This window comes from Triticum dicoccoides, chromosome 7A (assembly GCF_002162155.2).
Source record: "Triticum dicoccoides isolate Atlit2015 ecotype Zavitan chromosome 7A, WEW_v2.0, whole genome shotgun sequence".
NCBI lineage: Eukaryota > Viridiplantae > Streptophyta > Magnoliopsida > Poales > Poaceae > Triticum > Triticum dicoccoides.
The window spans coordinates 696816738-696825923 of NC_041392.1; positions in this window are offsets into that span (position 1 = coordinate 696816738).

A 9186-nucleotide genomic window follows, 5' to 3' on the forward strand; every position below is an offset into this window, starting at 1 on the left:
GAATTATCCTATCTAGGACTCCGTTCCAAAATAACTTTGGAGAGCTTCGTACCATCATGCACCTGTTACATTCGCGTAATGATGAAGACATGGTTTTGTTGAATCCTTTGACACTATGCAACCTCCCGACCCGTCGGCGATTCTCTCGAACATGAGAGGAAGAAGATGATCGCCGAGGGGTCGAGGGTTCCAGGGTCGTCGAGGGTTCGAGGGGTCGAGGATCACCGAGGGGTCGAGAGAGGTTTCCTAGTGTCAAAGTATTGAAGAAATCCATGGCTTCGTCATTAGCCGGAAGTTACGAGGGCATGACGAAGTCCTCCAAAGTTATTTTGGAATGGTGTCCCGAATAGGATAATTTGCCTTTTTGTATGAATTTCAGCAAAGGCCTTCCAAATAACGATATTTGGAAGGTTCTTGCTAAACTTTGTACCAAAAAGCGAATTATCCTATCTAGGACTCCGTTCCAAAATAACTTTGGAGAGCTTCGTACCATCATGCACCTCTTACTTTCACCTAATGATGAAGACATGGTTTTGTTGAATCCTTTGACACTAGGTAACCTCCCGACCCCTCGGCGATCCTCTCGAACATGAGAGGAAGAAGAGGATCGCCGAGGGGTCGAGGGTTCCAGGGTCGTCGAGGGGTCGAGGGGTCGAGGATCGCCGAGGGGTCGAGAGAGGTTTCCTAGTGTCAAAGTATTGAAGAAATCCGTGGCTTCATCATTAGCCGGAAGTAACCAGGGCATGACGAAGTCCTCCAAAGTTATTTTGGAATGGTGTCCCGGATAGGATAATTTGCGTTTTTGTATGAATTTCAGCAAAGGCCTTCCAAATAATGATATTTGGAATGTTCTTGCTGAACTTTGTACCAAAAGCGAATTATCCTATCTAGGACTCCGTTCCAAAATAACTTTGGAGAGCTTCGTACCATCATGCACCTCTTACTTTCACCTAATGATGAAGACATGGTTTCGTTGAATCCTTTGACACTAGGCAACCTCCCGACCCCTCGGCGATCCTCTCGAACATGAGAGGAAGAAGAGGATCGCCGAGGGGTCGAGGGTTCCAGGGTCGTCGAGGGGTCGAGGGGTCGAGGATCGCCGAGGGGTCGAGAGAGGTTTCCTAGGGTCAAAGTATTGAAGAAATCCATGGCTTCATCATTAGCCGGAAGTAACCAGGGCATGACGAAGTCCTCCAAAGTTATTTTGGAATGGTGTCCCGGATAGGATAATTTGCGTTTTTGTATGAATTTCAGCAAAGGCCTTCCAAATAACGATATTTGGAATGTTCTTGCTGAACTTTGTACCAAAAAGCAAATTATCCTATCTAGGACTCCGTTCCAAAATAACTTTGGAGAGCTTTGTACCATCATGCACCTGTTACTTTCGCCTAATGATGAAGACATGGTTTTGTTGAATCCTTTCACACTAGGCAACCTCCCGACCCCTCGGCGATCCTCTCGAACATGAGAGGAAGAAGAGGATCGCCGAGGGGTCGAGGGTTCCAGGGTCGTCGAGGGTTCGAGGGGTCGAGGATCACCGAGGGGTCGAGAGAGGTTTCCTAGTGTCAAAGTATTGAAGAAATCCATGGCTTCATCATTAGCCGGAAGTTACGAGGGCATGACGAAGTCCTCCAAAGTTATTTTGGAATGGTGTCCCGGATAGGATAATTTGCCTTTTTGTATGAATTTCAGCAAAGGCCTTCCAAATAACGATATTTGGAAGGTTCTTGCTGATCCTTGTACGAAAAAGCAAATTATCCTATCTAGGACTCCGTTCCAAAATAACTTTGGAGAGCTTCGTACCATCATGCACCTGTTACTTTTGCCTAATGATGAAGACATGGTTTTGTTGAATCCTTTGACACTAGGAAACCTCCCGACCCCTCGGCGATCCTCTCGAACATGAGAGGAAGAAGAGGATCACCGAGGGGTCGAGGGTTCCAGGGTCGTCAAGGTTTCGAGGGGTCGAGGATCGCCGAGGGGTCGAGAGAGGTTTCCTAGTGTCAAAGTATTGAAGAAATCCATGGCTTCATCATTAGCCGGAAGTAACCAGGGCATGACGAAGTCCTCCAAAGTTATTTTGGAATGGTGTCCCGGATAGTATAATTTGCCTTTTTGTATGAATATCAGCAAAGGCCTTCCAAATAACGATATTTGGAAGGTTTTTGCTGAACTTTGTACCAAAAGCGAATTATCCTATCCAGGACTCCGTTCCAAAATAACTTAGGAGAGCTTCGTACCATCATGCACCTGTTACATTCGCCTAATGATGAAGACGTGGTTTTGTTGAATCCTTTGACACTAGGCAACCTCCCGACCCCTCGGCGATCCTCTCGAACATGAGAGGAAGAAGAGGATCGCCGAGGGGTTGAGGGTTCCAGGGTCGTCGAGGGTTCGAGGGGTCGAGGATCACCGAGGGGTCGAGAGAGGTTTCCTAGTGTCAAAGTATTGAATAAATCCATGGCTTCATCATTAGCCGGAAGTTACGAGGGCATGACGAAGTCCTCCAAAGTTATTTTGGAATGGTGTCCCGGATAGGATAATTTGCCTTTTTGTATGAATTTCAGCAAAGGCCTTCCAAATAACGATATTTGGAAGGTTCTTGCTAATCCTTGTACCAAAAAGTGAATTATCCTATCTAGGACTCCGTTCCAAAATAACTTTGGAGAGCTTCGTACCATCATGCACCTGTTACTTTCGCCTAATGATGAAGACATGGTTTTGTTGAATCCTTTGACACTAGGAAACCTCCCGACCCCTCGGCGATCCTCTCGAACATGACAGGAAGAAGAGGATCGCCGAGGGGTCGAGGGTTCTAGGGTCGTCGAGGGTTCGAGGGGTCGAGGATCGCCGAGTGGTCGAGAGAGGTTTCCTAGTGTCAAATTATTGAAGAAATCCATGGCTTCATCATTAGCCGGAAGTAACCAGGGCATGACGAAGTCCTCCAAAGTTATTTTGGAATGGTGTCCCGGATAGGATAATTTGCCTTTTTGTATGAATTTCAGCAAAGGCCTTCCAAATAACGATATTTGGAAGGTTCTTGCTGATCCTTGTACGAAAAAGCAAATTATCCTATCTAGGACTCCGTTCCAAAATAACTTTGGAGAGCTTCGTACCATCATGCACCTGTTACTTTCGCCTAATGATGAAGACATGGTTTTGTTTAATCCTTTGACACTAGGAAACCTCCCGACCCCTCGGCGATCCTCTCGAACATGAGAGGAAGAAGAGGATCACCGAGGGGTCGAGGGTTCCAGGGTCGTCGAGGTTTCAAGGGGTCGAGGATCGCCGAGGGGTCGAGAGAGGTTTCCTAGTGTCAAAGTATTGAAGAAATCCATGGCTTCATCATTAGCCAGAAGTAACCAGGGCATGACGAAGTCCTCCAAAGTTATTTTGGAATGGTGTCCCGATAGGATAATTTGCCTTTTTGTATGAATTTCAGCAAAGGCCTTCCAAATTACGATATTTGGAAGGTTTTTGCTAAACTTTGTACCAAAAGCGAATTATCCTATCTAGGACTCCGTTCCAAAATAACTTTGGAGAGCTTCGTACCATCATGCACCTGTTACATTCGCCTAATGATGAAGACGTGGTTTTGTTGAATCCTTTGACACTAGGCAACCTCCCGACCCCTCGGCGATCCTCTCGAACATGAGAGGAAGAAGAGGATCACCGAGGGGTCGAGGGTTCCAGGGTCGTCGAGGGTTCGAGGGGTCGAGGATCACCGAGGGGTCGAGAGAGGTTTCCTAGTGTCGAAGTATTGAATAAATCCATGGCTTCATCATTAGCCGGCAGTTACGAGGGCATGACGAAGTCCTCCAAAGTTATTTTGGAATGGTGTCCCGGATAGGATAATCTGCCTTTTTGTATGAATTTCAGCAAACGCCTTCCAAATAACGATATTTGGAAGGTTCTTGCTGATCCTTGTACCAAAAAGCGAATTATCCTATCTAGGACGCCGTTCCAAAATAACTTTGGAGAGCTTCGTACCATCATGCACCTGTTACTTTCGCCTAATGATGAAGACATGGTTTTGTTGAATCCTTTGACACTAGGAAACCTCCCGACCCCTCGGCGATCCTCTCGAACATGACAGGAAGAAGAGGATCACCGAGGGGTCGAGGGTTCCAGGGTCGTCGAGGGTTCGAGGGGTCGAGGATCGCCGAGTGGTCGAGAGAGGTTTCCTAGTGTCAAAGTATTGAAGAAATCCATGGCTTCATCATTAGCCGGAAGTAACCAGGGCATGACGAAGTCCTCCAAAGTTATTTTGGCATGGTGTCCCGGATAGGATAATTTGCCTTTTTGTATGAATTTCAGCAAAGGCGTTCCAAATAACGATATTTGGAAGGTTCTTGCTGAACTTTGTACCAAAAGCGAATTATCCTATCTAGGACTCCGTTCCAAAATAACTTTGGAGAGCTTCGTACCATCATGCACTTGTTACATTCGCCTAATGATGAAGACATAGTTTTGTTGAATCCTTTGACACTAGGCAACCTCCCGACCCCTCGGCGATCCTCTCGAACATGAGAGGAAGAAGAGGATCACCGAGGGGTCGAGGGTTCCAGGGTCGTTGAGGGTTCGAGGGGTCGAAGATCACCGAGGGGTCGAGAGAGGTTTCCCAGTGTCAAAGTATTGAAGAAATCCATGGCTTCATCATTAGCCGCAAGTTACGAGGGCACGACGAAGTCCTCCAAAGTTATTTTGGAATGGTGTCCCGGATAGGATAATTTGCCTTTTTGTATGAATTTCAGCAAAGGCCTTCCAAATAACGATATTTGGAAGGTTCTTGCTGAACTTTGTACCAAAAAGCGAATTATCCTATCTAGGACTCCGTTCCAAAATAACTTTGGAGAGCTTCGTACCATCATGCACCTGTTACATTCGACTAATGATGAAGACATGGTTTTGTTGAATCCTTTGACACTAGGCAACCTCCCGACCCCTCGGCGATCCTCTCGAACATGAGAGGAAGAAGAGGATCGCCGAGGGGTCGAGGGTTCCAGGGTCGTCGAGGGTTCGAGGGGTCGAGGATCACCTAGGGGTCGAGAGAGGTTTCCTAGTGTCAAAGTATTGAAGAAATCCATGGCTTCATCATTAGCCGGAAGTTACGAGGGCATGATGAAGTCCTCCAAAGTTATTTTGGAATGGTGTCCCGGATAGGATAATTTGCCTTTTTGTATGAATTTCAGCAAAGGCCTTCCAAATAACGATATTTGGAAGGTTCTTGCTGATCCTTGTACAAAAGGCGATCCTATCTAGGACTCCGTTCCAAAATAACTTTGGAGAGCTTCATACCATCATGCACCTGTTGCTTTTGCCTAATGATGAAGACATGGTTTTTTTGAATCCTTTGACACTAGGAAACCTCCCAACCCCTCGGCGATCCTCTCGAACATGAGAGGAAGAAGAGGATCGCCGAGGGGTCGAGGGTTCCAGGGTCGTCGAGGGTTCGAGGGGTCGAGGATGGCCGAGGGGTCGAGAGAGGTTTCCTAGTATCAAAGTAGTGAAGAAATCCATGGCTTCATCATTAGCCTGAAGTAACCAGGGCATGACTAAGTCCTCCAAAGTTATTTTAGAATGGTGTCCCGGATAGGATAATTTGCCTTTTTGTATGAATTTCAGCAAAGGCTTCCAAATAACGATATTTGGAAGGTTCTTGCTGAACTTTGTACCAAAAGCGAATTATCCTATCTAGGTCTCTGTTCCAAAATAACTTTGGAGAGCTTCGTACCATCATGCACTTGTTACATTCGCCTAATGATGAATACATGGTTTTGTTGAATCCTTTGACACTAGGCAACCTCCCGACCCCTCGGCGATCCTCTCGAACATGAGAGGAAGAAGAGGATCGCCGAGGGGTCGAGGGTTCCAGGGTCGTCGAGGGTTCGAGGGGTCGAGGATCACCGAGGGGTCGAGAGAGGTTTCCTAGTGTCAAAGTATTGAAGAAATCCATGGCTTCATCATTAGCCGGAAGTTACGAGGGCATGACGAAGTCCTCCAAAGTTATTTTGGAATGGTGTCCCGGATAGGATAATTTGCCTTTTTGTATGAATTTCAGCAAAGGCCTTCCAAATAACGATATTTGGAAGGTTCTTGCTGAACTTTGTACCAAAAAGCGAATTATCCTATCTAGGACTCCGTTCCAAAATAACTTTGGAGAGCTTCGAACCATCATGCACCTGTTACATTCGCCTAATGATGAAGACATGGTTTTGTTGAATCCTTTGACACTAGGCAACCTCCCGACCCCTCGGGGATTCTCTCGAACATGAGAGGAAGAAGAGGATCGCCGAGGGGTCGAGGGTTCCAGGGTCGTCGAGGGTTCGAGGGGTCGAGGATCACCGAGGGGTCGAGAGAGGTTTCCTAGTGTCAAAGTATTGAAGAAATCCATGGCTTCATCATTAGCCGGAAGTTACGAGGGCATGACGAAGTCCTCCAAAGTTAATTTGGAATGGTGTCCCGGATAGGATAATTTGCCTTTTTGTATGAATTTCAGCAAAGGCCTTCCAAATAACGATATTTGGAAGGTTCTTGCTGATCCTTGTACCAAAAAGCGATCCTATCTAGGACTCCGTTCCAAAATAACTTTGGAGAGCTTCGTACCATCATGCACCTGTTACTTTTGCCTAATGATGAAGACATGGTTTTGTTGAATCCTTTGACTCTAGGAAACCTCCCAACCCCTCGGCGATCCTCTCGAACATGAGAGGAAGAAGAGGATCGCCGAGGGGTCGAGGGTTCCAGGGTCGTCGACGGTTCGAGGGGTCGAGGATGGCCGAGGGGTCGAGAGAGGTTTCCTAGTGTCAAAGTATTGAAGAAATCCATGGCTTCATCATTAGCCGGAAGTAACCAGGGCATGACGAAGTCCTCCAAAGTTATTTTGGAATGGTGTCCCGGATAGGATAATTTGCCTTTTTGTATGAATTTCAGCAAAGGCTTCCAAATAACGATATTTGGAAGGTTCTTGCTGAACTTTGTACCAAAAGCGAATTATCCTATCTAGGTCTCTGTTCCAAAATAACTTTGGAGAGCTTCGTACCATCATGCACCTGTTACATTCGCCTAATGATGAAGACATGGTTTTGTTGAATCCTTTGACACTAGGCAACCTCCCGACCCCTCGGCGATCCTCTCGAACATGAGAGGAAGAAGAGGATCGCCGAGGGGTCGAGGGTTCCAGGGTCGTCGTGGGTTCGAGGGGTCGAGGATCACCGAGGGGTCGAGAGAGGTTTCCTAGTGTCAAAGTATTAAAGAAATCCATGGCTTCATCATTAGCCGGAAGTTACGAGGGCATGACGAAGTCCTCCAAAGTTATTTTGGAATGGTGTCCCGGATAGGATAATTTGCGTTTTTGTATGAATTTCAGCAAAGGCCTTCCAAATAACGATATTTGGAAGGTTCTTGCTGAACTTTGTACCAAAAAGCGAATTATCCTATCTAGGACTCCGTTCCAAAATAACTTTGGAGAGCTTCGTACCATCATGCACTTGTTACTTTCGCCTAATGATGAAGACATGGTTTTGTTGAATCCTTTGACACTAGGCAACCTCCCGACCCCTCGGCGATTCTCTCGAACATGAGAGGAAGAAGATGATCGCCGAGGGGTCGAGGGTTCCAGGGTCGTCGAGGGTTCGAGGGGTCAAGGATCACCGAATGGTCGAGAGAGGTTTCCTAGTGTCAAAGTATTGAAGAAATCCATGGCTTCATCATTAGCCGGAAGTTACGAGGGCATGACGAAGTCCTCCAAAGTTATTTTGGAATGGTGTCCCGGATAGGATAATTTGCCTTTTTGTATGAATTTCAGCAAAGGCCTTCCAAATAACGATATTTGGAAGGTACTTGCTGAACTTTGTACCAAAAAGTGAATTATCCTATCTAGGACTCCGTTCCAAAATAACTTTGGAGAGCTTCGTACCATCATGCACCTCTTACTTTCACCTAATGATGAAGACATGGTTTTGTTGAATCCTTTGACACTAGGCAACCTCCGGACCCCTTGGCGATCCTCTCGAACATGAGAGGAAGAAGAGGATCGGCGAGGGGTCGAGGGTTCCAGGGTCGTCGAGGGGTCGAGGGGTCGAGGATCACCGAGGGGTCGAGAGAGGTTTCCTAGTGTCAAAGTATTGAAGAAATCCATGGCTTCATCATTAGCCGGAAGTAACCAGGGCATGACGAAGTCCTCCAAAGTTATTTTGGAATGGTGTCCCGGATAGGATAATTTGCGTTTTTGTATGAATTTCAGCAAAGGCCTTCCAAATAATGATATTTGGAAGGTTCTTGCTGAACTTTGTACCAAAAAGGAAATTATCCTATATAGGACTCCGTTCCAAAATAACTTTGGAGAGCTTCGTACCATCATGCACCTGTTACTTTCGCCTAATGATGAAGACATGGTTTTGTTGAATCCTTTCACACTAGGCATCCTCCCGACCCCTCGGCGATCCTCTCGAACATGAGAGGAAGAAGAGGATCGCCGAGGGGTCGAGGGTTCCAGGGTCGTCGAGGGTTCGAGGGGTCGAGGATCACCGAGCGGTCGAGAGAGGTTTCCTAGTGTCAAAGTATTGAAGAAATCCATGGCTTCATCATTAGCTGGAAGTTATGAGGGCATGACGAAGTCCTCCAAAGTTATTTTGGAATGGTGTCCCGGATAGGATAATTTGCCTTTTTGTATGAATTTCAGCAAAGGCCTTCCAAATAACGATATTTGGAAGGTTCTTGCTGATCCTTGTACGAAAAAGCAAATTATCCTATCTAGGACTCCGTTCCAAAATAACTTTGGAGAGCTTCGTACCATCATGCACCTGTTACTTTCGCCTAATGATGAAGACATGGTTTTGTTGAATCCTTTGACACTAGGAAACCTCCCGACCCCTCGGCGATCCTCTCGAACATGAGAGGAAGAAGAGGATCACCGAGGGGTCGAGGGTTCCAGGGTCGTCGAGGGTTCGAGGGGTCGAGGATCACCGAGGGGTCGAGAGAGGTTTCCTAGTGTCAAAGTATTGAAGAAATCCATGGCTTCATCATTAGCCGGAAGTTACGAGGGCATGACTAAGTCCTCCAAAGTTATTTTGGAATGGTGTCCCGGATAGGATAATTTGCCTTTTTGTATGTATTTCAGCAAAGGCCTTCCAAATAACGATATTTGGAAGGTTCTTGCTGAACTTTGTACCAAAAAGCGAATTA